This window comes from Triturus cristatus, chromosome 10, assembly GCF_964204655.1.
Source record: "Triturus cristatus chromosome 10, aTriCri1.1, whole genome shotgun sequence".
Taxonomy (NCBI): Eukaryota; Metazoa; Chordata; class Amphibia; order Caudata; family Salamandridae; genus Triturus; species Triturus cristatus.
The window spans coordinates 87,592,041-87,613,552 of record NC_140593.1 but is presented as its reverse complement, the minus strand read 5'-3'; positions in this window follow the sequence as shown (position 1 = coordinate 87,613,552).

Here is a 21,512-nt window from a genome sequence, read left to right as displayed (position 1 = left end):
CTCTTCTGCTCTATGGTCTGCTGTCCTGATTGCTGAGAAGGAAGACTGGACCTGCACGCTTCATCCGAGGTTGAAGTGACTCCAAGGGTAGCAGACTGACCTCCAGCTTTGAGCAACAGAGACAAAACAAGCTCCAGAGGCTCCCTGCAACTGCACAGCTGAACTGCTGCCTGGACGTGCAACTGAACCTGCAACTGGAACTGCCTGAGCTAGGATGGCCTCACCTACAGTGAGTTCTTGACCCTCAAGAGGTGCCCCACAGGTCATTGGCAGTTGATGTGGCCTCAGTTGAGCTTCTCTCCAAGAAAAGGAGAAATCCTGAAGTTTTGGGCTCTTCGTGAACAGGGCCAGACTGGGAACCGAAATCGGCCCTAGCAAACTTCTCGACTGGCCCCGCTGGGGGGCAGGGGGGTTGCGGCCGAGCTGTTTGCTAGGGCCGGTTTTGGCTGATTTTGTTACAGGGGGCCGATACTGCTGACCCCCGGTAACAGAAAAAAGCCCCCCAGGGGCCCAAAACCGGCCCCCACCCTGGCGGCCCACTGGGGAAACTTCAGGTGCCCGCTACGACCAGTGCGGCCCTGTTCGTGAACCCAAACATGTCCATTTACGCCATGGTCTTGCCGCCCGCTAACGCTGAGTCCTAGCGACCCCTACTCTTTGCGGCACAGCGACCACCAATGATGCCAGGCTTCGAGATCTGAACTTAACGCTACAGCATGGACAGCTTGCAGTGACCGCTAATGTGAAGGTTGCAGCAACGACCATCCGCGATGCCCTCTAGGATCTTCATGCTAAAGCGACGAGCATCTGCGACGGGCGGCTTGCTCCTTCACGCTGGACTTTGAAGGTAACCTTTCATCAGGACTAACCTGGTCCTTGAATCCGGCCCACCCTCCATCACGGCCGGCCTGTACTTGTATCTTTTACCCTTTCTCGCCCGACCAGAAAACCATTAGTGGCGTCTGGTGCTATCAGACACTTTACTTACCTGAAATTTTAAAATTGCATATCTTCTGTTCTACTGATTGGATTGTTGCTATTTTTTGTCAATTTAATAAAATGTAATCTATTTTTCTCAATTGGTGTGGGATTTATCTTGTGGTGTGTTTCACTTTATCACTGTGTGCTAGACAAATACTTTACCCATGGTCTCTAAGTTAAGCCTACCTGCATTTGTGCCTAGCTACCAGAGGGTTAAGCAATAAGCACAGGTTTATTTAGTGGATTTTATGGTTCACCCTGATGGGGTTTCAAACTTTTGCTTGAATAGGGGTCACCCCACCCCCTCAACCAACAACACAGTTTCTCACACCCTACATTTCTGTTCTGGAAAACGTTCAAACATTCCATGCATCACTTTTTTGTATACTTTACAATTTACTCGAGAGCACTTGGGGTTCCCTATGAAATGCAGTCTGTGCTTAGGAAAAAGGCGTTAAATGTCTCACCAGATAAATTCAAGCTAAAGGGCCTTTTCCCTACTGGTATGAAGCGTGTTTTGGACCGGGGCACATGTTCTGCATGACTGCATTTCATTGTTTCTATAAGATGTTATTATGTATGAACCAGCTCACAGGTTGATCAGAACACTGGACTGTAGAAAGAACATGTTTTTAAATACATTATGAGGCAAAGATTGTTTTGAGCCACAAATGAGAAGATTCCCAGGGACTCCTGAGTCCCATGCCACCTCTATACCTATTGTAAATGCTGAAGGTTAGCTAGGGCTGTTGGGGCTAGAGCTGTGTGAAATTCATATAATTTGGTTCTGCATAAGTACATTACATTTTTGAAGCACTCTGTGAAATTATGCATAAACAAGTAAAATACAAACCAGAATTGGCATTTTATATTAATCTGAAATGTTTTTTTACACATTTCCCACTTAAATAAGCACAAAAAATGCATGCGTTGTAAACATCAGCCGCTCGTGTTCTGGTCATTGGGTTTTCTCTTTCTTAAAAAAAAATTGCTGCAAATAGCGCGTAATTACATGCTGTGGAATAATAGCATGGTTGGGGAATTTTTTGTAACAAACATAACGTGACATTATCAAAGTCATTCAAGATTACGCTGGCGTAATGGAAATTTCCCTCCACCCTGACCTGGATCCACCTGACTCATGGAAGAAAGGCAAAGGTGGGTCCCCATCTACCCAGAAGGGTGACATTAGCCATCAGTAGGATCCTGCTCCGATGTCCCCTTTTTATGGAAACTGCACACCCACTTTCTACACCACATGAGCAGTGTTGTACAGATATAAGTTTAGAAGCGGAGGTCGTTTGTGAAAGTACAAAGTAGCACCCTTCATTTTCTGTGGGTGCGGTCGAGAAGTCTTCCCGTGCTAATACGTTTTAGAAGTGAAATGACAAAATATATCTCTTTGTGACATTGTGATCGTTACAGACTCCTAATCCTACAATTGTGGAATTTCTTCTGTGTGGACAATCCTCTGCTGCATTCTGGGAAAGTTCTGAAAATCATAACTTCGGCAGGAGGATGGCTGAGTCCTTTGTGAATCAAAGTAGGTGTTGTAATCTCCGCCTGAGTAGATCTCAGCCTTCTCATGCTGGAATTTACAAGCTCTTTATGAATCAGGAACCCAGTGTGTGTCTGTTGGTCAACATGCTTTATGAAACTAGCTATTTTGTCACCTGAGTACCTTTTCTGGTTGGAGTCAGGTAGGCTCACTTCTCTCTTTAAATGAAAAGTGCAAATCCAACCAGTGATGTGCCCGCTGCCCGACACACTGGAAATGTCCTTGTTGCTCCATTGCAACATAGTCCTCTTCTTATAAACAGGGGCGGCTCCTTCATTAGGGCGGAGGAGCATTGCCCCACTGCTTTCTCGCAGTGCGAGAAGCAGAAATATAAAATGGTATTACACACACACATAACCTTCTTCACAGTAGTAAGGAGAAGAGGCTAACCACACAAAGAAGGTGCGAGTACTGAAGGTTGTACCAAGAAGACAACATAACAAAACATGAGCAAGGTTAAACTGAGCGTGGTTAATGTGCTCCACATGACAAACCCACTCATTCATCATTAACACAAAGGAACTGAACACCTCAATAAAGTTTGAGCAAAGATGGTCTGAAATTTGAACACCTCTAACAAAATAGAGCATCTAAGTGGTTCAAAACAAAAAATCACCAATAAAACTGAGCACCTCTACGGCTCCTCACCAGCAAGCATAAATAACACTGAACACCCCTTTGGCTCATCACAAACACTGAGCCCTGGCCCATCACCAGCAAGCATAACAGAATTGAACACTTCAATAAATCATGGCAAGAATAACAATATAAATGAGCACCTCAATATAAATTGAGCACAAGAGTGGCTCCGCTCAAACACGCCTAAATAAAATTAAATGATAAAAAAACGCATCACCAGAAATTCAAATATAAATGAACACCTCTAACAAAATAGAGCACCAAAGTTGTTCAGTAGAGCATCTCAAAATCATTAACAGAAATCATAAATATAATTTGAACACCTCAAATATTTTGAGCACAAAAGTGGTTCCAAATTCTAAAAATAATTCCTATATACACACATCTGTAGCATGTACTAAACTGTAAATTGTAGTGGAAACAGCATACTGCGTAACATGCAACAGAGCAGATCACAGAAGTTCAAGACATAAGTTAAAATAATAAAAGTGGTCACCATCAGTCCAATCTTCAGAGGAAATATCCTCCCTGAATTGTAGAATGAAGCGTGATAAGTTCATTGTACAGGCAGTCATTAATCCTAGCATGGCGGTGCAAAATCGAGAACCAAAGGTTAAATAGACCTTGGTTGGCAGAGCGGAAGATGTGTCTTAAAAATTTAAAAATGGCTGGACGTTTCCAGACGCTGTGCCGGGTGGCTCGCAGTGCATGGGAGCAGCAAAGCTTCCATAGGCAGTAACGTGGGACGAACTCCAAAAGACGTCACTGGATCCATGGAGCAAGACTTGGAACGCTGAATTAAAAATTTGCGAACATACGTGACAAGAATTTTCAATTCTATTAAGGACACGGAGGCGAGGATTATGCTTCTCATTTCTTTACTGAAATTTGCTCAGCAGCCAATCATATTACAATATAAGAAAAAACTACAATACCCATGAACCCAATGGGTATGACGAAATAACCATAGAGTATGCACATATAAATAGTCAGCAAGAGAATACCACATCCTCTTTCTTTGGAAATTAATAACAGTCAGAAGAAGAAAAAAGTGCAATAACTGGAAAAAAGGCGTGGAAGATAAAATCGTAGCTCGAACACTTCAACTGAAGACCAACAGGATAGAAACAGCTGATTTGATGCGTGAAACAACATCCCCCAAAACAGGAACCAGCAGACGTCCAGAAAAAATAATCCAAGGTAAAGAAGAAGCGCAGCTCACTTCGGATCAGAACCTTAAAAAAGATATAAAGTGGTAATATACCATTCCGAAGTGAAAAGAAAGCATAGAATACTTAGGGAGGGAAGAGAAAAAACAAGGATTGTATCCAAATACATCATAACAGTATACCAGAAATATATAGTTGAAAATTTATCATATGCAAAATACATAACAGAAAAAAAAAAAATGGGCGGGATAATCCTCGCCTCCGTGTCCTTAATAGAATTGAAAATTCTTGTCACGTATGTTCGCAAATTTTTAATTCTATGTCAGGTCCGGAGGCTCCGATTATGCTTGTTCAAAGCTGAGCCACCACAACAGAAGCAATATCCAGAATAGGTTTATAATAAAAAGTCTTAAACATAGAATCCGTTGACCAATCAGCTGCTTTCATAATATCTATTAAGGTCACACCCATAGAAAAAGCCTTGGAAGCCATAGCTCCACGAGTTGAGTGTGCACCAAAAGTAGTAACATCAATACCTGCTTCACCCATGAGCCATCTGACCCATCTGGCTAAAGTAGCCGGGGTCACAGGGCAAAAGGGTTTTTGCAACGCAATCAACAATTGACCATGTAAATCTTGACGAAAAGGAGCAGTACTTACCTCATAATCCTTAATACATTGCACTACACAGAGTTTTGGATTATTGGGAAAACTTGGGTAAGTGACTGAGGCAGTATTACACTTAGTACGTCTGGAAATGGAAAAAGTAACCCCTTCAGGAGAAAAAGTACGACCTGCAAGGTCAAGCGCGCGAACATCAGACACACGTTTGCAAGAGACTAGACATAAAAGCATAGTTAACTTAGCTGATAATTGTTTGCGGGATAAAGAATCGTTGGAAGGCCAAGCCTCCAAAAAACGTAAGACAATAGACACATCCCACAATGCAACATACTTAGGACAAGGAGGTTTTACCAATCTGATACCTCTGAGTAACTTGGAAATCAAAGGATGTTCACCTGCAGGTTTACTATTAATAGGAATATGCCCCGCCGAGATGGCCGAACGGAAGTTGTTGACAGTCCGATATGCAAGGCCTGAGGAAGCAAGGGAAGCTAAAAAATTCACAATCAAAGTGACATCTGTATTAGAGGGATCCACTTCCCGTTGAGCGCACCAATCACACCAACGTTTCCATGCGGCTGCATAACGTTTGTGTGTGTTGAGAGACCAAGCTTCATTGATAAATCTGGAAGCGTCTCCCGAAAGGCCTGAGACTTGCCAGCGATCCCCGAAACCCGCCATGCCACTAGAAAGAGTTGACCCGACTCTATTAGAGGATGAGGATTGCCGAGGGGATCCAATAACAGATTCCACAGCTGGGGAAGCAGAAATGGCACTGCACAAGACATCTGCAGAAGAACCGGGAACCAAGCCTGAGCCCTCCAGAGAGGGGTGATCAGAATCAACTCCGTCTGATAAAATTTCATGCGTGCCAGAACCCTGGAGATCATGACAAACGGGGGAAAGGCGTAACACAGGTGAGACGGCCATGTCTGTAGAAATGCATCCGTGGCAAGAGCCTCCGGATCCGGACGCCAACTGAAAAACTGAGGAAGTTGAGTGTTGAGGCGAGAGGCAAAAAGATCGATCTGGCAGGGGCCCCACACACGAGACAGGAATCTGAACACCCGAGGGTGAAGTCTCCAGTCACTGAAATCTCGAAGATGACTAGAATTCCAGTCTGCCACCAGATTGCTGTGACCCGGCAGGTACTCTGCAATCACCGTGATGTTTCTCTGAAGACAAAAGTGCCAAAAATCTTTGGCTATCTCTGCTAGAATCTTGGAACGTGTCCCCCCTAGCTTGTTGACATAACGGACCGCTGAGACATTGTCCATGCGTAGGAGAATGCAACAATTCGTCATGCGAGGAGATAGACAACGAATCGCAAAGGACCCCGCCAGAAGTTCCAGACAATTGATATGGAGAGATAATTCCTCCGAAGACCACCGGCCTCCCGTGGACATTGGACCGCAACGGGCTCCCCAACCCCACCGACTGGCGTCGGATTCTATCACCACCTCCGGGGACACTCCGAACAGGGCTCGGCCATTCCATGACTCCATATGTTCCAACCACCACAACATCTCCCACCTCGCTTCCTCTGACAGAGGAATCTGATCCGAATACTTGAGGCCTTTCTGGAGATGGCGGATTTTGAGTCGCTGGAGCGCCCGATAATGGAGAGGACCCGGGAAGATGGCCTGAATTGATGAAGCTAACAGACCGACAATCCGAGCTATAGATCTCAACGACACAAGCTGTTTGTGTAAAATCAATCTCAACTCCCGTTTGATTGTCCTGATCTTCTGAAGGGGCAATAGCAGTTGGCAAGAGAGAGAATTGATCAGGAAACCCAGAAATTCTATCGACTGCGAGGGGTGAAAAACAGATTTCTGAGGATTCACTAGAAATCCGAGTGACTGTAAGAGATCTATTGACCATTCCAAATGGAGCATTAACAGACGGGGACAGTGAGCCATGATAAGAATGTCGTCCAGATAAATTATCAGACGAACTCCCCGAGCTCGCAGTGACTCCACCACAGGCCTCAGAAGCTTCGTGAAGCACCAGGGTGCTGACGAGAGGCCGAACGGGAGAACCTTGAACTCGTACCAGCCACCCTGCCACTGGAATTGAAGAAACCGGCGATGAGGTCCGTAAATGGGAAGCGACAAATACGCATCCTTCAGATCGAGGCGGACCATCCAGTCCCCTTCCTGAAGAAGATCCCTCAAAAGATGGATGCCCTCCATCTTGAAGTGGCGATAGACAATCCAGCCATTGAACTCTTTCAGGTTGAGAACTAACCTGGAACCGCCTCCTTTTTTCTGAACCAGAAAGACGTTGCTTGAAAAACCCTGAGGATGAGGAAAAGACCGGACAATAGCCCCTTTCCTCAGGAGGGAGTCTATTTCCGCGGAAATAATCGCCTGATCGTGAAGAGAAAACATCAAGGGAGAAGGAGGGAAAGGTTGACTTGGGCAACTGAAAAACTCTATTCTGAAACCTTTGACAGTCTCCAACACCCATGCATCGTTGGAGATCAAGAGCCAATTGGGAAGGAAAAACTGAATCCTGCCCCCCAACATGACTTCTGTAACAGAGATCAAACTCACCTGAAGTGGAGGAATCGTGATGTCCTCCTTGATGACCGCCGGCACGTCCTTTGCGGAATTGGTATCGACCTCTACGGGAGGGGTAGAAGGAAGGCTTGTTGGTGGCGGCGTTGGGGTCCTGACCTCCACCACGGTGGGACTGGAAACCACGCTGGTTAGATTGGTTAAAGCCGCGGCCGAACGATCGTCCCCTATATCGTCCGGCCCTCCCAAAAACCGGGCGAAAAGCCCGTCTAATAGAAGCCTGAGCCTTGTCCAGACCACTGAAAGTGGCGACAAATTTTGTGAGTTCCTTGAGAAAAGGATGCCCAAACAATAAACCCTGCGCCAAAGGACCGGATTCAGAGGAGGAAAGCTCAGCCAATTTTGGGTCCAATTTTAATAAAATGGAACGTCTGCGTTCAGAAGACATGGCACAATTGGCATTTCCCAAGTGACAAACAGCTCTTTGAGCCCAACCAATGAGGTCGTCAGGATCAATGGCGGAGGAAGACTCTTTGGCCTGATAACCTAAATCCAAAATTTTGGTGAGAGGTCCCAATAAGTCCAATAACTTATCTTGACAAGAGCACCAAGCTCTATCAATGCCTCTTTTTGGGTCCTTGGCATATTTCTTAAGATATGTCACCATAGTTGGATCCACCTCCGGAGTGTCTGCTAATTTGTCTGCTAACTCAGGCCGTGGACATTCAGAACGGAGACGGGTACGCACATCTTTGTCAAAAGGTTGACGAATGTGTGCCTGGACGTACTCCGCCACCTCCTGAGACGGGAGCCAAGAGGAAGAATTAGGGTGCATGATGTCGGAAGGATCAAAAGTTAGAACCTGGGGATGCGATGGCGCATCAACCAAATGTTCCTTCCGGGCCTTCTTACGAGGAGGAGGAGAAGCGACCCCATGATCCGAGGAGGAAGAAGTAGAAGTACTGTCATCGTCTGTCTGACGATTTGGAGGGGACGAAGGCTCAATGGGAGGCTGGCCATAGGAATGTTCAGAAGAAAGGGCCTTGGCCAGTTTAACAAAATCAGATTTATGTGGATTGGATAGTTTGGAAGATTTAGCAGACCTGGAGGACTGTGAAGATTTTGAAGATTTAGAAGATTTAGAAGACTTAGAGTTAGGTAGCCAACCCTGCTGCACTGCATATTGGGACAAATGACGTTTCAATGGTGTAATAGCGCGAACCAGCGCCTTATTCACGGACGTTTGAACACCCATGTCAAGAGCCTCTACCAAATCCTGCTCCATAGAGCCAGAGGCTTCTTCATCATCATAATAATAGTAATCATCCTCCTCAAAATATTCAGCCATGGCAGTGCCTGGTGTAAATAAAGCCCACAAGAGGAAGGATATCAACAAAGAATCACTTATGCCAAAGCACAATAAAGGGGGAGCGGCAGAACCCCGTAGGCAAGACCAAACAACAGGTTTAATGACCTGAAATTATGTAAATATTTAAATGTGGAGGGAGGGCTTGCCAAGCATAATAATAATAATAAGCCACTCTAGGCAGAGCCTATGCAAAATTATCCAGCCCCAACTGTGTCTGAAAACAGCAGGACGTCAACAGGGGCATAAAAACAGGCTGTGGGCATATGAGCAAAGAAGCGCTGCTCTCGCGCTGCATTCCTGAAGAGAAAACGATGTTTATCACCAGGAAAAATGGCCGCCGCGCATGCGCGGTAACGACCGCCTGAATGTAATTAAAGAAAGAACTACGCGACACGCGCGTAGCCTTTCAGCCCCGTTTTCTCCCTCTCCACGAATAATGAGGCGCGGGCGCACAGCGCCCGAACCGGGGAGGCAGACACACGCTCCCTGCAACGCGTATACGCAGGCAATATAATTAAGCAACACTCGCGAAATTGAATTCAAACGGAACGCGCACAGCGCTAGCAATACATACAAAGCAGATATAACAATACCATTGCCATAAGTAAAAAACAGATTAGAGTATGAAAAGAGAAAGCAAAATGCACTTAACTGGCTGCGGAGCAGCAAAGAAAGAGGATGTGGTATTCTCTTGCTGACTATTTATATGTGCATACTCTATGGTTATTTCGTCATACCCATTGGGTTCATGGGTATTGTAGTTTTTTCTTATATTGTAATATGATTGGCTGCTGAGCAAATTTCAGTAAAGAAATGAGAAGCATAATCGGAGCCTCCGGTCCTGACATAGAATCAGGTACAATCGCGCGCAGTAAATACCACGCGTAACTTTTTTTCAATTGAAAAGATGCGGTCGAACTGTAATTTGTGCAGTATCGGGCATGGGGCATGTTGCGAGGGTACACAACCAGCATGAAAGTTTCCCCAATGCCAAATGCTAAAAATAAACGTTGACTCATTCCCCAAAATGTGCCAAAGAGCGGGAGGCCGTTACTCCTTGCACCTGACAGTTTCAATTGGAAAGTACTCCACAACTCATAAGTTGTACAAACTCCGGGGAATTTGCACAATACTCTCACACATGAAAGGCGGATATTCTGTCTCCAATTTGCCCTCCAATTAAATAACCTTTCTGAGGTACTGAGCAGTGGAAGTTGAATTGAGACACTTCAGAAAGTTGAACAGGCTTCACGCTTGTGCACCCGGTAACATAAAGTTCAAATGCTTAAATCGTTCAATGTGTAGACAGTCTTTTAACATGTCCTAGGCCGCATACCAACGTCCAACTTACTTCTGTAGGCCGTCTGATGTGTTGTGCATTGGGTTCAATTCAGTTCCTCTTAGTATCTTAAGTAGTTCCTTCTCTGTAGTTTTGTCACACGTGGATCCGTTTCTCCAATCGTCGCCAGTGTAACATTTCATAAAATATCCCTATCAGGGGTCCTTCTAAAGGGCGACCTTCATGCCCACCATGCTGGGCTTTCAGATCACTGATGCGCTCACTCATCAGCCACTGTCCTGCCTGGACAGAATGACATCCCAGCAGACACTGCCACTCCCTCTGAACTCAGCCCCAGGCACACTGAATACCCTCATCCTTCCTTCCTGGCAGGAGATAGAATGACGTGTCTCCTCCTGGGCCTCCCACACACAGGGGGGAGACATACTCATCAGCATTTGCCTCTTTTCCTCCTGACCCTTGCAGCGCCTAGAAGTGGTTGTGTAACTATCTGAGGACTATTGCAGTGAATACCTCAATGTTACTAGCCAAAGAGCTCAGGTATATTCACTCTTCTGAAAATATCTGCCTATGCCCCTGTTCCCTGCAAGCAGTCGCATGTCACTCCCAGTACTCTGTAAAGTGCCCGCTGCGCCCGGGGCTAGGTCTGCACTATATAAATAGCCCCAATAAACGTTGGGCAGTATTCTGAATATCATTTGCCACTAGGTGGCACACAATCTTTTTACCTACCATGTATTCGTAAAGCTCACTTTTACACGCAAGTGGTTTCTTGGCACTATATACCGAATTCCTGTTGTTATCTAGCTTTTGTATGACTGCAAGAGTACAGTATTTCTTAGCAAGAGGGAATAATAACAAGTAAGGGGGTGGGGATGGGCTAGAGTGGCTCTGCTAAGAGACTTGCCAAAAAACAGCGTGGAACCAGTCAGATTGGGCAGACATTAATTAGACATTAAATATTTCTTTGCACAGAGACTTTCTGGTTCCAGCCCAGGGGCATTTGTTGAAAATTAGTGCAAAACAGTGTATTTCAAAGCACAGTGAGCCAGTAACATTGGTCAAAACATGATGTTCTAAATTGCCACTACCCTTTTAACACCTGTATCTTCCTCTTTCACATTTTGCTAAATTTCAGCCCCTCGTTCTATCTAATCTCCACTTTTACTCACTGTTTCCCTCTTTATGTCTCTCTGGTATATGGAAAAAATATAGGTGTAAATATCAGGAAACAGAACCATCAGAAAAAAAATATTGTGATGGAAAAAATATTGTTGCCAAGAATATCTTTTTTTAGGTGAGTAATATAGTTTTTGAGAATATCATTGTTTTTAAGTTTGTTTTCAGTAACATAGTTGTAAAAAATATTGAATTTTATTTATTGTAATGTGTTTTAGTTAATCCAAAGGAAATGACGGACGCAGTGTTGAACATTGCAAGCACTCACCCCCAGTCAACTGATCTGGGTTTAATCCATCACCGTTCTTTAGCCCACTCTGCCACCCCAGTTCAGATATGGCCATATGCAAATCAGTCTGACCCTGTGCCTCATGGGAACAGTCCAGCCCGAACTGCCAAGCCATGTCTTCCCTGAACCGGAAACAAGCTTCCTAGGACCAGTTTCTGGCATTTCAGCCGTCTTCAGCCAGGCTTGCTTGAATCCAGTGGCAAAGTGAGCAAGGGACTCACGTCTGAGCATACCCTTGTTGAAAACTAAAACAGCGATATGATTAAGCATTCACTGAAGACATGAATTCTCTACAGTCAAAACGTGTTTCTTGTCTTATGTTGACTAATGTCCGGACTCCATTTTGTATTGTCATGTCTCCACGTCCTACCTCTTCGCTAGTTGCTTTTGTAATCTGCCTAGTAACAGTCTATAAATAGCTCCTTTGTCCGTCTGGCGCATGCCCAGACTTGACCACATCTGTTATCAGTTAGTCCTTGTTTGACCATGTTTTCGCGGGCTCAGGAAATTGTTAACTCCGCCCATATATTGACCCTGTATCGAAAATGTCCATAAATGGTAATGAATTTTACTCTATGTTGTATCCACCCACTTATGAGCCCCTCTGTTGTGTATAAAAGGGGACCATGTACGCAAGTTCTTTGTGCTACTCTATGCAATACTGAAGAGTGTTGTGTAGGTTGTAGGACCACCCTTAAGGGTTAATAAACTCTGTCTTTGTATTTGCAGTTTCCGTGCCAACTTCCTTCTAGTTTTCGTACACAGGAGGGCGAACCCTTGTATTTGCGGGCCTAGCTGGGGCCTGTACTCATCAATTGGCGCCCGTCACGTGGGGCTCATCGGCGACTCGGATGCTCGAAGGACTGGTCGTGACGAAGGTGAGGAATTTGGCCGGGGATGTGATCACTGCCAGCGGCGTCTTTTAGTCCTGGCATCCCGAGGTTTTTCTTCCTTCCCTTCCGAGCTGACCATCTGGGTGGCGCCGGTCCTCGACTGAGACCTCTTCTGTCGGTTTGCCGCGTGATAGCCGTTTGGGCGGATTTTGGAACTTGGCAGTTGGAATCTGGATGCTCTTGATTGGTAAGAACCGTTGTACGGTACTTGCTCCGAGTTTTGAAGCCTGGGTTGGCTATTTGAGTTTGATTTGTGATGACCGGTCATATTTGTATTGATTACTGTGGGAATATATGCGTTGCAACACACATAGGCAGGTAATGTGGAGATATTTCTCCGGAGTTGTTTAAATTTGAACGGCGCAACGTTTAAGTGCCATTTTTGATAATACTGCATATTTTGCATTATTTTTGAGCATGCCTGCTTTTAGCGCACTCCGTAAGTGGTGCTGCTGCTTTGGAAACCGGTTAAATCTTGAGGAACCTGCTCCAGCCCCCCCCAGAGGGGACTCCTAATAGGGATATGTATGTGAAGCATGGTCTTTCCTCTATAATGTACAGCACAGTGTGGAGGAAATACACCAAAAAGGATCCTGAGTTACGATGGCCTTTGTATGGATCGTTTGATATGCGTAAGATTGAGTATGTGGAACAGTGTATGTGTAAACGGCGTGCTAGGCAAGACATGTTTGAATGTGTACGGTTATGGGTGAAGGAAGTGCGTGAGCAGGAGAAACGTGAGGAAGCGCTGATTGATAAAGAGCAACGGAAAAATGATCATGTGAGAGCGCAGGAAGCGTAGCGTCGGGAGGAAAGAGAACTGGCGGAGAGACAAGAGAAAGAGCGTAGGTTGCAAGTATCGGGTCAATATGCTGTCCGCCAGCCACTTTATCCTGTCCTTACTAATCTTGAAGATGATTTTTATTTATTAGATCGCTCTCCGGCCCCTTATGTTGGCGCGTCTGCCCCGAGGTCACAGGATTCTGGATCGGTTTCGGGTGAGGTAGACACGCGGTCCATGTTATCAACTGATCGTATGGGTGAGCTTCGGAAAATTTCTTTTCGTGCGCTTAAGGGCAAGCTATCTCTTACTGAATTATTGGCATCTTTGGAAAGTTGGAAGGATAGGGAAAAGTTATATTTTGCTGAAACTTTTTCTGATGAAGTGGTTACTGCCTTTCGGAAATATTCTGATGTTCTTGAGCCTGATGATATAGTATTAGATTCTAAAGCATTACGTAATGGTGTCTTTTCTCCCTCTAAGGTACCCGATGCGGTTTGACGGCTGTTTGCATTGCAGGACGCGACGTTTGAACTCAAAGAGAAAGCGCGCCAAAAGACAGGGGAGGAGGAGCAATCGAATCCACATGTCGGCGGGAAACAATCGGCTATCCTTCAGTCAGATAAGATTGAACTAGTGCATGCTAAACCGATGCGAGAGGCGGCACCTTTGTATGTTCCTCCTAAAGGAGCGGGAACTAGTTCAGACACGTCTTCCCCCGATGCTAGGGGATATTTCGTATATAATTGGGTTTATACTCCCTGGCATAGGACTGATGTTATGGCATTGAAGAATGCATTGCCTGACCCCCGCAAGAATCCAGCGGCCTTTTATGAAGATGTCGAAGGGGCCTTGAATTCTTGTACTATGACTTTAGCAGATATAGTTTGTTCTTTGGGCTCATTTTACCACCGGATATGTGGCGATCTGTGCGGAAGGTGGATGATCAAGCCGTTTTTAAGGCCAAATGGTCTGAGATTGAGGATGAGGATAGGGAGAGAAAGCCCGCGCAAAAAACGCCCCAGCTTATTTTAGATCTTCCTGCTGCTATCTTGACTAAGTTGAAAACGATCATTCCCCCTAAAAAGATTGACTGGAATATGTTAGCCTCGTGTAAACAGAAGGTTGATGAATCAGTTTCAGACTTCTTTACGTGCTTTGAGGAAACATTTCATGATTTCAGTGGTCAGTCACTTACGGATGATACGGGTCGACATCTTTTTGTTGATAAATATGTGGCGAATTTATTACCGGGAATAGCAGCTCGATTAAAAGCGAGTGAAAGTTCTTGGTCCACCTCGTCTCCGGCATCCCTCCTGACTATGGCTCAGTATTATGAGCGTCAGGAACAAGAAGCGAAGGGGAATGAGGAGAAGAAATCGAAAGATTTGCAAACTAAGGTGATGTTAGCACAAGTGTATGGTCCGCCTCGTCGGGGTGTTGAGAGAGGTAGAGGAGGATTTTATGGTTCCCCTTCGGGTCGGTCGGATGTTAATAGAAATCAATGTGCATATTGCAAACAGTTGGGTCATTGGGCCAGGGATTGTCCGGTATTATATGCATCTCGTCAGGGACGTGGTCAGGGACCGCCGAGAGGTAGAGGGGGCTTTTCGAATTTCAGAGGGAATTCCAATGATCGTGCCCGATTTGATCCTAACGTGCAGCAACGAGATAGACCTAATGTATTTGATCGGCAAAATCAGTATCAAATGTCTGGGAATGACCGCCCTGGGTACCATGATTCGCAGCATGCATAGCATTGCATTGGGTGGGGGTTGGAATCAGTTGAAGTGCCAGTTGATCAGAGGGGTCCTTATGTTACAGCAAATGTTCTGGGTTCTACTGATCGGTTCCTAGTTGATACAGGAGCTACTCGCAGTGCGCTGTCCAAACAATTGGTTCCGAGGGCTCCCCCATCTGGCTTAATGGTTACATCGGTAGGATTTGATGGTACACTCTCTCGAAGCCCTCTATCCCAACCCCTTGCATTTCATGTTGACCAACTTTCTGCACCCTGTCCGTTTTTGCTTGCTCCGAACACGCCTGACAACATTATGGGTCTTGATATGCTTAAGCACTTCAGAGCTACGATCCGCTGCTCCCCTACTGGAGTACGTGTGATATTAAATGACAATCACCCCATGGCAGAACGGATGTGTGTGGTTGCAGAGGATACTGTATTAGCTTCCCTCCCACGTACTTTGTGGGCCACTTCGGATACTGATGTGAGACAGATGGTGATTCCGCCTGTACACATTAGTGTCAAGGAGGGTGCTGTGTTGCCACGCCTCCCTCAATATCGTATTTCCCAGGAGGGGGAGGAGGCACTCATACAGATTGTGCAGGATTAGATCAAGGTGGGAGTAGTGGAGGAAGTTCCATACAATGTCTGCAACAGTCCTATTTTACCCATTTTGAAGAAAGATACTGATACTAGGGTTTATCGTTTTATTATTGACTTAAGGGAGGTGAATAAGATAGTGATACCTCAGTATCCAGTGGTTTCTGATATTACGACGTTGCTTACTCTGGTCCCGCCAACGGCGACCACATTCTCGGTTATCGATTTGAAAAATGCTTTCTTTTCGATTCCTATTCATCCTGATAGCCGGTACCTTTTCGGCTTCACTTTGAATAATCGGTCTTATAGATTTTGTAGAGTCCCTCAGGGTTATACAGAGAGTCCTAGCATTTACAGTCAAGCATTGAAAAGACAATTGGATTCCTTTGTTCTGCCTGATGGTGTAGCCCTTATACAATATGTCGATGACATCTTGTTGGCGGCCGACACTCCTGAGCTATGTGAGAAATGCACGTTATCTTTGCTTTCCTTTTTGGCATCTCACAATCACAAAGTGTCGAAGAAGAAATTGCAATTTTGTAGACCAAAGGTGACTTACTTGGGTCACCTTTTGTCTAAGGAGGGGTGTGCACTCACACCAGATCGTATTCAAGCAATTTTGTACACGCCAGTACCTTCCACACAGAAGGACGTGCGTGCATTTTTGGGTCTTGCTTCTTTTTGTAGGCAATGGATATTGGGGTTTTCATATATAGTTAAACCATTGTTAGCACTTTTGACAAAAGATACCCCAATTCCTCTTCCCTGGTCAAATGAGTGTGAAATTGCCTTTCAGCAATTGCGACAAGCCCTTTGTTCAGCACCAGTGTTAGGTACCCCTGATTATACGAAGCCCTTTACATTGTATGTGCATGAGAGAGATGGATGTGCATTATCAGTTTTAGTGCAGATGCACGGCGACAAGCAGCGCCCTTGTGCATTTTTTTCGGCATTACTTGATCCTGTTGCCCGAGCATTGCCTGGTTGTTTTCGCTCGGTTGCGGCGACAGCTGTGTCAATACGCCAAAGCGAGGGAATTGTGTTATCTCATAAGCTGTTGGTATTAGTTCCCCATGCTGTTGATGCCCTGCTTAATCAGACAAAGACACAGCATTTGACCAGTGCTCGTTTAACGGGATATGAATTGACGCTTTTGGCTCCTCATATTACGTTGAAGAGGTGTGCAACGTTAAATCCAGCCACCTTGTTGCCGTTCCCGGAAACTCAGTCTGAAGCACAAAAAGCACATGACTGTATTCACGTGACTGAGGAACAGACAAAGGGTCATATTGATCTCCAGGATACGCCCTTTACAGATGTAGATGGAGAACTATGGGTGGACAGATCATGCCTGAAGCTACCAGATGGTACGACTTCAGCAGCGTATGCAATTACCACATTACAAACAATCGTGGAGACAGCACGCATACCGCAGAAATCAGCTCAAGCAGCGGAACTGATAGCATTAACACGAGCATGTGAGCTCAGTACAGGATTGTGTGTGAATGTTTATACAGATAGCCGCTATGCCTTCGGAGTAGCGCACAATTTTGGCCTATTCTGGAAGGAGAGAGGGTTTCTAACGTCACATGGAGCACAGATAATGTATGGAGAGTTAGTTCACAACCTTTTGACTGCATTAACATATCCAAAGAAGATTGCTATAGTTAAATGCAGTGCCCACAAAAAGATGGTTGATAAAGTTGGGGAAGGGAATGCTTTGGCAGACCGGGTGGCACGAGAGACTGCGGTGCAGCCTGACTCTACTGCAATGTATGTTGTGAAGTCACAGGCAGAAAGATGGCATGACGCTAGGAGAGAAGTGCTAGAGATACAGAGGACCGTTTCCGATAAGGAAAGGGAGCAATGGTCCAATGATGGAGAATTGGATGATGAAGGGTGTTGGAGAAATAAGCAGGTGGATAAATGGAAGTTACCCACAGCTTTCGTACAACCTATGGTTCAGATGGCACATGGACTAGCACATGTCGGAGCTTCCGCAATTGTAAAATTACTCACATGAGTTTGGGAGCATCCGGAGATTGCTAGCACGGCAAAGAGGGTAGTGCAGACTTGCATGATTTGCCTGAAGTATAACCCAGGAAAGGGTACACGAACTCCAGCAGGAGAATTTGCAACACCTACTGCACCCTTTGAGGTTTTGCAGATGGATTACATTCAGCTTGAGCGCTGTAACAATCTGAAGTATGTTCTAGTAGTGGTTTGTGCCTTCAGTAAATGGGTTGAGGCATACCCTACGAAAGACAATACGGCAATGACTACAGCCAAGATGCTATTGAAGGAGTTCTTCCCTCCATATGGTGTTTGTAGATTGTTGTGGAGTGATAACGGACCTCATTTTATAGCAGACGTTATCAAGTATGTCCTGAAAGGACTGGGAGTCACTCAGAAATTTCATGCAGTGTTTCACCCTCAGTCTGCGGAATTGGTTGAGAAATATAACGGTACTTTGAAGCTTAAGATCGCTAAGATCCAAGCTTCAACTTCTTTGACTTGGCCAGACGCTTTACCGCTGGCATTATTGTCAATTAGATCGATACCGCATTCTCGGACTGGTCTCACGCCATATGAGATCGTGTTCGGACGCCCAATGAATATTTGGGGTCCACCGAAACCGAAGTCAGTGTATGATGTACCTTGTGTAATGATGAATGATTATCTGGTACAGTTAACTGATAATTTGGTTTCCATTCATTAACAGGTTCGAGAAGCGCTCCCTGATCGGTCCACAGGTGAAGGACATAATCTCCGGCCTGGAGACTATGTTATGCTCAAGGTGTTTGAAAGGACGAACAGTCTGGAGCCGAGATGGGTTGGTCCTGAGCAAGTCTTGCTCGCAACGAGGACAGCTGTGCGAGTCTCCAATCGGAAGAATTGGATCCACTCCCTGCACTGTCGTAAAGTGCCACCTGGATTAGTGGAGCCTGCTGTATTGACCGACCATCGAGAAATCCTGACTGCAGAGAAAGGCCGTGCTGTGGAACCGAACGACACTGAGGAGCTCTTCCCGGACCAAGCGATTCCTGGAGTAAGGAGATATCATCTCAGACCGAGGAAGTGATTTTTTCCCCAGTACCAGGACACGTTGTCAGAACGGCCCTTAGGTTAGTGAAACGGAGAGCCAATGAGGCAGGGGGGGGATCAGCCCTGCATTGGTGAAGAAATCAACGGCTGCCTAAGGGGAAGAGTTCTGACAACCTTTTAGTTTCAGGAAGATATTGACTTTTATTACAAAATGGAAAAGAAGAAGATTTTTTGTGCGACAAGTTTTATTATCATTGTAGCTATTGTTGGTATAACCACGTGGTTTGTTGAAGATGTGACTCCTGCCCGTGAATTGCTTGTTTTGACTACTCCAGTGCCTGAGGAGCACTACTTTTACACCCTTCCATATCAAGAATTGAAGCATCGTCAGTCTTATTTGAATAATACTTTTATCCAGATGTTGCATCATACCCATGTTGCTACAAATGCTACGAACTGTTGGATATGTGGTATGATGCCAGCTCATCAGAAGAAAGGAGGAACGCCGTTCATACCTCTTCCTTTCTCTCATAATGGCTCTTGTAGAGCATGGTACACTTTGCTTTTTGCCACACGGAAACCTACAGTGGGACGACTACTTTTTAGACTTAATAAGGAATGTCATAAAGATAAAGAAGGCTATCCACAAGCTAATGGGACAATATGGGAGTGGGAAGAATATCGACCAGATAACAAATCAACCCCCTACATCTTCACGAACACCAGAGACATTGTCGGAAATGAGAAATTTGTAATTCAAGTGGCGCAAGCTCAAGCGGACCTGTGTGTCCAGAGTGTCGGTCATATTCCTGTTGGTGTTAGTGATTGTATTATTGTTTTGAATATAGATGGATTAAATAATAGTACTTTCTTAGCTTCTCATAATACTTACTTCGTATGTGGGAATAAAGGTTATTACCGCTTACCCGCCGGCTGGTCCGGAGTATGTTATGTAGCGTCCCTATTACCCCCTGTATTCTTAGCACCTGCATCCTATAATAAAGACTTGAAATTATTGAACAATGTAACTGTAAATAGGTATAAACGTACTTTATCTATTGATGATGTTGATCAAACCGACACTAGCTTACAGCAGTATGTTGATTTTAACTTAGGATTGTTTTTCTTTGTTGGAGCTGCCCTAAATAGTAGGAAGGTTTGACGATTAACAAGAGTTGTAGAGGCTGTAACGAATCAAGCTGCTGCTGCTCTTGGGAATCTTACGGAAGAATTGCAAATCACTAGAATTGTTGCGTTACAGAATCGTATGGTATTAGATGTTATGTTAGCAGACAGAGGTGGAGCATGTAGAATTATCGGAAGTAGTTGTTGTGTATTTATTCCTGACCACACGCCATCAGTCTATAATGCTATTAATAAATTGCATAAAATCGCAGCTGAGATTCATACAGAAAATGGCACTTGGACCTTTTCTGGATGGTTTTGGGCATTGATCACTACATGGGGATGGAAAGTCTTAACTGGTCTCTGTATTATTGTAGCAGTTCTGTTTTCCTGCTGCATCTGTGTTCAGTGTGGTCCCTTAGTCGGTTCTTTATGTGTGTCATTTTGTATTCCTGATAAGAAAGCTATTGCCAATGTAACCTATCAGAAAAACTTAAACAAGGAGGTGGAAGAGATGATGAAAATTGACATATATGATGATTATCCTAATAAGCCCAATGTCTTCAGTAAATGCTGAAAGGGTCGTCTGTTGAAAACTAAAACAGCGATATGATTAAGCATTCACTGAAGACATGAATTCTCTACAGTCAAAACGTGTTTCTTGTCTTATGTTGACTAATGTCCGGACTCCATTTTGTATTGTCATGTCTCCACGTGCTTTGCACGAGAAGAGTCCTACCTCTTCGCTAGTTGCTTTTGTAATCTGCCTAGTAACAGTCTATAAATAGCTCCTTTGTCCGTCTGGCGCATGCCCAGACTTGACCACATCTGTTATCAGTTAGTCCTTGTTTGACCATGTTTTCGCGGGCTCAGGAAATTGTTAACTCCGCCCATATATTGATCCTGTATCGAAAATGTCCATAAATGGTAATGAATTTTGCTCTATGTTGTATCCACCCACTTATGAGCCCCTCTGTTGTGTATAAAAGGGGACCGTGTACGCAAGTTCTTTGTGCTACTCTATGCAATACTGAAGAGTGTTGTGTAGGTTGTAGGACCACCCTTAAGGGTTAATAAACTCTGTCTTTGTATTTGCAGTTTCCGTGCCAACTTCCTTCTAGTTTTCGTACACAGGAGGGCGAACCCTTGTATTTGCAGGCCTAGCTGGGGCCTGTACTCATCACCCTGACAACTTATGGCGAACAAAGCAAAACCAAAGGAAATTATGGACGCAGTGTTGAACATTGCAAGCACTCACCCCCAGTCAACTGATCTGGGTTTAATCCATCACCGTTCTTTAGCCCACTCTGCCACCCAAGCTCAGACATGGCCATATGCAAATCAGTCTGACCCTGTGCCTCATGGGAACAGTCCAGCCCGAACTGCCAAGCCATGTCTTCCCTGGACCGGAAACAAGCTTCCTAGGACCGGTTTCTGGCATTTCAGTCGTCTTCAGCCAGGCTTGCTTGAATCCAGTGGCAAAGTGAGCAAGGGACTCAAGTCTGAGCATACCCTGCCAAATTATGGCGAACAAAGCAAAACCAAAGGAAATGATGGACGCAGTGTTGAACATTGCAAGCACTCACCCCCAGTCAACTGATCTGGGTTTAATCCATCACCGTTCTTTAGCCCACTCTGCCACCCCAGTTCAGACATGGCCATATGCAAATCAGTCTGACCCTGTGCCTCATGGGAAC